At 45.3% G+C, this 8,599-nt stretch overlaps 1 pseudogene; it reads left to right on the top strand.

Moving 5' to 3' along the window:
• The first annotated feature begins 1,082 nt into the window (after positions 1-1,082).
• On the top strand, positions 1,083-2,367 carry LOC103196656 (annotated as a pseudogene).
• Positions 2,368-8,599: the final 6,232 nt, after the last annotated feature.

Raw genomic sequence — 8,599 nt, 5'->3', positions numbered from 1 at the left:
GTGGGCAAGCACGCAGGCACCGACCCGTAGGCCGCAATTGTGCCACAGAAACTTCAAGGGAAAGGTGTGTCCGGGTGGAGCTGTGAACACTCCCATTAGTACCCAGAGGCCCGGAGAGACTAGAAAACTACGGAGACGCGGGCCGCACAGCCCCAGACGCTAACCTGGGGTTTAAAATGCAATTCTGAACCCCAGCCCTAACTCCTCGCCGCTGACACCCAATTAACAGATGCACCTTGCCCCCCCCCCTCACTATTCTTCCCAAGCTCCCTGCCTGACAGGAGCCCCCCGCCATGGGCACCCACTTTTCCAAAGTTCACTCTGAGGAAGGACGCTTCCCTCTGCTCTACCTAACCAGGTGACTGGACATTACCCAGCCACTCTCACCGGACGCCTCCGCCCTCTGCGCCAGCCCCGACCCCTTTCTCTTGCAGACCCTTGACTAGAACTTGTGCGGAAGAAGCGACTGATGGAACCGCCATGATTGCCAGCTGTGGCGCGGGAGCAGCTCGCGTCTCTTCAGTCAATTCTCTGGAGCACGCGCCAGGCACCGGGGCCAATGACAAGTAAGAGCGGCCCGTTACTAAGCTGAATTCGGTCTCCCGGCAACCTGGAGGCGGGGAATTGGCTAACTTGAGCTGTCAGAGACAGACAACAATTTTCGCCAATGATGCCTTGTACTAACGGAGGTGCGTTAGCCAATGGGTAAACGCGAGTGTAGGGTAGCAAATCAGGGGCGACGCGGAAAAGACAGCGTCGAGAAGAGTATGAGAAGTTCTTTATACCCGTAGATCCCAGAGGAGTACACAGGCTGACGCACAGCGCCTCTAGGGAGAACGACCTTCGCAGGAGACAGCAGTGGGAAGATCACGAGAGCGAGGAACTGTGGGCAGCTGCCTTTATTGGGGTTTCAGGGTGGGGCTAAAAGTTCACACCTAGCTGATCGCCCCTGGCTTGGAGCGGGAGCTGGGTGCTAGTGGAGCACAGTTACGAGCGAGGCGCGGAGATGGCGACCCCGAGACCGAGCAGCAGTAGCCAGCGTCGGCGGAGAGTACCTGGGCGCAGCTGGAGCCGCAGCCGCCATGGCCGTGGCGGTGGGAAGACCATCTAATGAAGAACTTCGAAACTTGACCCTCTCTGGCCATGTTGTATTTGACAGTCTTCTAGGCCACTTGGTCAGCAAGTCAACTTCTCATGGATACTGTTTTCACATCCTGTGTGTTGGTGAGATGGACATTGGCAAATCCACATTAGTGGACACTTTATTCAACACCAAATTTGAAAGTGATCCAGCTACTCACAAAGAAGCAGGTGTCTGGCTAAAAGCCAGAAGTTACGAGCTTCAGGAAAGCAGTGTACGGCTGATGTTTGTCATTGTTGACACCATGGGATTTGGAAACCATCATAAAGATGACAGCTATAAGCCAATAGTGGAATATATTGATGCCCAATTTGAGGCCTACCTATAAGAGGAATTGAAGATCAAATGTTCTCTCTTCAATTACCAGGACAGGAGGACCATACATGCCTCTACTTCATAGCCCTCAGACATTCGCTGAAGTCCCTGGATCTGGTCACCGTGAAAAAGATGGACAGTAAGGTGAACGTCATTCCAGTAATTGCAAAAGCTGACACCATTGCCAAGAATGAATTGCACAGATTCAAGGGTAATATCATGAGTGAATTAGTCAGCAGTGGTGTCCAGATATATCAGTTCACCACAGAGGAAGAGATGGTAGCGGAGATTAATACAATAATGAGTGTCCATCTCTCATTTGCAGTGGTTGGCAGCACCGAAGAGGTAAAGATTGGCAATAAAATGGCAAAGGCCAGGCAGTAGTACCCTTGGGGTGTACTACAGGTTGAGAATGAAAACCATAGTGACTTTGTGAAACTTCAAGAGATGCTCATTCATGTGAATATGGAAGACTTGTGAGAACAGACTCACACCTGCCACTTTGAATTATATTGACGCTGTAAACTTGAGGAGATGGGGTTCAAGGACATTGATCCTGACAGCAAGCCCTTTAGTCTTCAGGAGACATATGAAGCAAAAAGGAATGAATTTTTGGGAGAACTCCAGAAGAAAGAAGAAGAAATGAGACACATGGTTGTTATGAGAGTAAAGGAGAAAGAAGCTGAACTCAAAAGAGGCAGAGAAAGAGCTTCACAAGAAGTGTGACCTCCTAAAGCAGACACATAAAGCAGAAGAAGAAAGTAGAAGACAAGAAAAAGGATCTTGAGGTAGATGTGAACAAGTCCCAGAAGAAGCAAGCAGCAGCTCAGTTACTACAGTCCCAGGCCCAGCAGTCTGGGGCCCGACAAATCAAAAAAGACAAGGATAACAAAAACTTCTTCTTTATGTAACCATCCTGTTGACAAGCCCTCCTTTCTCCTAATGGACATAGAGTGTTAGAAGAGCAGGAGCTGTCTCTGTTCACACGTGTTGGGGAAGAGTTACCTCATTTCCACCATCGCCTCCTATTCTTCTAATGTCTGGGTCAAATATTGCACTGCTGTTTGTCGGTGCCTGTTCACAAATCACTGCCCACAGTGGATACTGAAGTGACTTAATACTACCAAAAATAGTAATATTTAATATTAATTACAAGGCAATTGAGTGAAACAGAGAACTTGGGCCAAGACCCAAGGTAGCCATGTGCTGAGGGGAAAAAAAAAGTTCATGCTTAGGGGAGAAACAGCACAAGTTCCCCCAAGAGATTATCAAGTGGGACCACATGAATGCTGCTTGCCACCTAAGTGGTGGTGATGTTAAAGATGTAAGGCAATGCTTGTGAGGCCCAGTGAAAAAATAAGGTTACAATTAGATAACACATCCATGAGGCAGACCAATGTCGTTTGAAAGCCGGTCTGTAACCATGATGCCCAACTACTAGGGGAAAGCCAGAAGAACAAGTTAGAGATGGATAATTTGAGTGGTATTTGTTCCAAAACTTTGATAATGTTATAAAAAGACCTAACTGTCATGGTTTGCTATTGAATACTAATGCAAAGGTAAAGATAACAGCCAAGAAAACCCTGTGGGGACAGCTCTACACTGTAACACACTGGGTCACCATCAGTCAGAACCCACTCAAGAGCAATGGGTTTAACCAACCTGTGTTCACATACAAACCACAGGAACTACCCTTAGTTGCACAGACAGATTATCCAATAAACAAGCTAAGCACACGCTTAGGGCATCAACAAAACTGAGGTACCGGTTGTCCAAAGCAAACATACATAGATGCCAAGCAGACAGGACATAAGGAAAAGCAAGCTCACAGTGGAAGGGAACTGGCAGGGCACTAAAGAAATCAGAACAAGCTCAGTGCCCAACAATAAAGTTTACAGAGGGTCAGGAGAGCACCTATGCGAAAGGTTACTTAAGTTATGAGAACTCTACCACTTTAGCATTTTGTCGGCATCCACCCCCTTTGTTCCCCTCCCATGTAATTATCTCAGCGAGTCTCTTAGGAGTATATTCTTTCTTTCCAATAAACAAGAGGTGGAGGTGGGGTGAAGAGTCTTACTCTATTTAAAAATAAAATATAGTAATTTGTTGTAACATTTGTTTTCAGATCATTACATTTTATGACATCTTTTTGTTTGTTCATTTATAATTGTAGCATTTTTTTATGAAAGAAACATCAAAATTGAAGTATGAGCTATTTAAAGTAAAATTGGTAAAAGTTAACTTTTTGTTGTGGGAAATCAACAGAATTTTATACTGATTGTTGAGACAACCAAATTCACTGATTCATTTTCTTTGTTGTAAAATATGTGGAGTATTTGTAGAAAATGTAGTATATATAAAAAAAAAAAAAAACTTAGCACCTCACAGCCAGTGAAAATTTTATAATCTGGTTCATTTTATTCCACTAAAATGGCATATGCCACTTTTGTATTCAATTGTTAATATTATAGTCACATTTAAAAAGTGACATCATAGATAGTTAAGCACACACACACATATATATACATGTATGTATATAACCTACTGTCCATGTATATAACTCAAATTTCCACTCAAATGTGTGAGTAATCAAAGATAGTGGCACCACAGCTTACCAATGCTTAAGGCCTCCACATGCCTCACTCCAGCCCTGGAGGTAGTTGATACCTGGATAATTATGCAGGACCATCTGTGCTAAAGATTCATGCTGTTGTTTCATGAGACTTAGGCCTTATGTCCATTTTGAGCATGAACAGAACAGAGCTCTCGAATTTGAACAGAGCTTTTGAAAATTGTTGATTAGCTAGGATAATCTGGTTTTGTTTCACTGCTGAAGCTGTTCTGAGGCCAATATTGGTGACAGTAGTGGCCATGGTGAGCTCAGGGAGAATATTGGGCACTGAGGGTGTCACTGTGGCATGATTAAGTCAAGTCCAGGTTCATAGACTGAGATGGGAATTCTTAGGGAAACCAGAGAGCAGTGGAATATGATAAGGTTATGATACTCTGGGATTGGAATTGGAAGGCTGAAATAGATCATGTGTTGACCATGATTGGGGTCACACACAAAACCTAAACATCTTTAAACATTGTTTATACATTGTTTAACATTTATCAGGCATTGTCACAAATCTGCAAGAGCATGATACCTGGGTGGTAGAGTGGAGGCTGTTGATTCTGGAACAAGGCCTATAAGTGAGTATGGGATGTGAGCAAGTTAGCTTGTATGACACCTCCTGGGATATAAACAGTTAGGTGTAAATCCAGCAGCAAGACAGCCTTCAGATTCTGAGTATGGGTCAAGGTAAGTCATTGTCGAAGGTGGTGTCAGCTGTTACCACGGGAAGGTGAGGTTTTTGTGGTCAAGGAGTTTGTGTGGTATGCCCAGCAGTTACAATATCAGAGGGTGGCTGAGGGTATTTCAGTTAGTTGGATAAAAAAATTGATATGTCAGCAAGAGTAGGAGCAGTGAAGAGCGGGACTTCAGAGGTCGTGGAAAAGAGGACAGAGGATGTTAACGGGGCTAAAGAGATAGAGTGCTGGTGGTACTGTCGGCAGGAGTAAAAGCTGGCCAACGAGAGTCAGGTAGATGCTTCAGTAATGAGCAGAGATAAGGAAAATCAGCTGGTATAGCTGTACAGAGACATCAGGCACATCTGGATTTTGAGTGGTGTTACTCAAGAAGGTCTTAAGAAGCAGTGTTTAGCTTCCCAGAGGGGTTGTACACCATAGAGTGCCATAAAGCAATCCACTGGGTGTATGTATACTCACATTTATGCTGAGAGATTCAAGAAGTAAGGGTTATTTATCTCAAGACACATGACTATTTCAGGGTGAAAATATTCCAGAGAATCTAACTGGTTCCAATAGGTACATAGGACACCAGGATTAGGGATCCCGATAGAAGATTGACAGTGGCTAAACAACATAAGTTCTGAAAGACAGAATTCAAAGGTAAGTCCAGGGAAAAATCAGTAGGTAAAGTTGTGGTCAGACTGGTCACAGTCATTTCCAATGGCAAACACTTGGTTAAGATGATGTCATGTGAGGGGATGTCATCACCAGTGATGAGCAAGCTCTTGGGCTGGGAGGCTGTTGTTTCTACTGATGAGTCAGGGTGTGGAGCCCCTCAGGTTGAGGAAGCCCCCCAGGCAGCTAGCCTGGAAGAGTACTGAGGGAGAGGGGCAAAGCCATTAAGTGGTGGCCCATTTGCAACACACTTCACTTCTGGCCCTGCAACTGTTGGAAGTGCGGAGACTGAGAAGGCTAAAAGGGTTCTTGGAGGCACAGTGAGCAAATATGCTGGGCTGCTGCTTTTTGTGTTTCATTATTGGTTGACATCCACTTACAGTGGATGTTTTGAGAGTATATATATGCAAGGTTTATGGTAGCACTATCTCACCATTTGCAACAATTAAATGTGGCACCTTCTAGGACTATCTCTGGTTCTCTAATGCATAAGAGTGTCAGGAGCTGTGGCTTAATTTTAGGGCAACAGGAAAGCCAATCCAAGGATTGAGATCCTTGTCAAATTTGTAGGGTTGTCGGATTAATCCTGGACTGATTCAGACAAGCATGCCAATTTTGCTCAAGTGTGTAGAGTTGATGTTCTGCCATTCTGGATGGGCTAGCCATGCTTGGTGACATGCTGGGTACACATAATTTAGGATGGCCTCTAAGCATGTCCAGTTCTTTCAGTGCATATAGGACTGTATAGTTGAAGCAAATGACTCATCCTAGTGAGTGTCTGGGGGTCTGCTAGTAGCCCTACCACCCAGGATGTTGTTGTTGTTGTTGTTATGTGCCGTCGAGTCGGCCCCGACTCATAGCGACCCCTCCTTGGGTTTCCGAGGCAGTATCACTACGGAAGTAGGATTGCCCAACCTTCCTTCCCCCCCAGGATAGACAGACTAAATAGCCAAAGTCAAGTTTAAGATCTGCATCTTGTAAGTTTTGTATGCCCCAAGGGAGGTGGGAGGTGGACCACCACCAATGGAGAATTATTTGGTTTGAGTTATCTTTCAAGCTTCTAGTCAAACACCTTCCTCCTCTGGGGAGGGTGTGTTTCAACCACAAGATTTGAGGTTATTGTTTCTGTATGTTGACTAACATCACTAAATCAAAAAACAAACTCACTGCCATCAAGTCGATTCGAACTCATAGGACAAGGAAGGACTGCCCTATAAGGTTTCCAAGGCTGTCAATCTTTACTAAAGCAGGCTGCCACATCTTTCCCTGGCTGGTGATTTCAAACCACCAACCTTTGATTAGCAGACAAATGTTTTAACCACTGCACACAAGAGCTCCTAACATCCACTTGTCAGAGGTTATTTTCCCCTTGAAGTGCAATCCACAGGGTTCTGCTACTGGTTTGAAGTGCAGGGAGTTTTGTGGACCAGCTTGCAGCTGGTACCCATTGACCTCACCCTAGGTGACTAGGGGTGAGATGACCCAGCCTCAGGTGGCTAGGGGTGAGACAAAAGGGCTGCATGGGCAGCTGAGGTCTGAAGGGGGCAGGAAAGGGAGCTAAGATTGCCAAATGATGCATGTGGAATGGGCTATGTTATGCCACACACAGTTTGGTGTCAGAGGTGGGTTATCTTAGTCTCCCTGGACTGGTTCATACAGTTGGCATTGTGAGCAAGACAGGACTGCGGATTGTACATTCCTGCATGCTTCCTGCAAAAGGGGAACTTAAGAGATAAAGGGGCCACCATCACTGGTAGCTTGGTTTAAAAGACTGCCAATTGTGACATCAAGGGAAATCTGTTTCCCCTCTGTAGTTTCGCCAGAGACTCCTTGAAGTTTGAAAGTTTGCCCATCTCTGAATTAAGAGGGCTTTTCTGAAATAATAGCCGCAGTCTCCAATAGGGGTATGGAATGTTGATTGTGAGCTCCCCACCACCAACGCTGTAAATGAGAGATTGCCTTCAAGGGTTGGGACAAGACCTACCCTTGCGAAATCCCTATGGTACAGGTCTGGGAGGTTACCACTGTCTCCAGTCAAGACAGAGCATGGGTGGGCCCTTAAAACCAGGCCAGCTATTGAGGTCATTATCTGGATAGAGAACACATGAGAATTACTATTTGGTGGCATCATGTTGTTGTTGTTGTTGTTATGTGCCTTCGAGTCGGACCTGACTCATAGCGACCGCTCCTTGGGTTTCTGAGGCAGTATCACTACAAAAGTAGATTGCCCCATCTTCCTTCCGAGGAGTGGCTGGTGGGTTTGAACCGCCAGCCTTCTGGTTAGCAGTCAAGTGCCTTAGGCACTATGCTACCAGAGCTCCCCTGGTGGCATCATAGAGGCTTATAATTGTAGGAGAGCCTCTTTTACTTGAGCCTTTTTAAGGGTAAGTTCCAAAAAAAACCTCACTGCATTTGAGTCAATTTGACTCATAGCGACCCCTCCTTGGGTTTCTTAGGTGGTATCTCTATGGAAGTAGATCGCCCAGTCCTCCTTCTGAGGAGTGGCTGGTGGGTTTGAACCGCCAGTCTTCTGATCAGCAATTAAATGCCTTAAGCACTATGCCACCAGAGCTCCCAAGGGTTGTGATTGGTGATTAATTCATAGGGTGCTCCTAATTAAATCCCTCAGCTGCCAAAACAAGGGTTTTTGGGGATCCCCTGACAGAGGTAGAGATCACCTGCAGGGCTTTGAGGGAGCAGTGGGAGGCAGGGATATAGCAAGTGGCCAGTGGTAGGTTAATATTTGACAATCAAGATGAGTGCCACCTTTGTGTCTAGCAAGTAAGCCTACCCTGTCCAGGGCTTCCATGTGCTATGATTATGCCAATTAAATTAAGTAGGGTAACCTCATATACATCTGTGAGCTGGACAGTGAATAAGAAAGACTGCAGAAAAGTTGATGCATTTGAATTGTGTTGGCAAATAATAGTGAATGTATCATGGACTGCTAGAAGGATGAACAAATGTGTCTTGGAAGAAATATAGCCAGAATGCGCTTTAGAAGCAAGAATGGACAAACTTCATCTCACGTAATTTGATCATGTTGTCAGAAGAGACCAGTTCTTGGAAAAGGATATCATGCTGGGTAAAGTAGAGGGTCATTGTAAAAGGGGAGCCCCCTCCATGAGATAGATTGATACAGTAGTTGCAACGATGGGCTTAAGCATGGCAATG

Source organism: Orycteropus afer, unplaced genomic scaffold (assembly GCF_000298275.1).
Source record: "Orycteropus afer afer isolate SDZICR_OR568_19922 unplaced genomic scaffold, OryAfe1.0 scaffold00067, whole genome shotgun sequence".
NCBI lineage: Eukaryota > Metazoa > Chordata > Mammalia > Tubulidentata > Orycteropodidae > Orycteropus > Orycteropus afer.
Note: the sequence above shows the minus strand (reverse complement) of the source record. Positions and strands in the feature narration are given on the sequence as shown.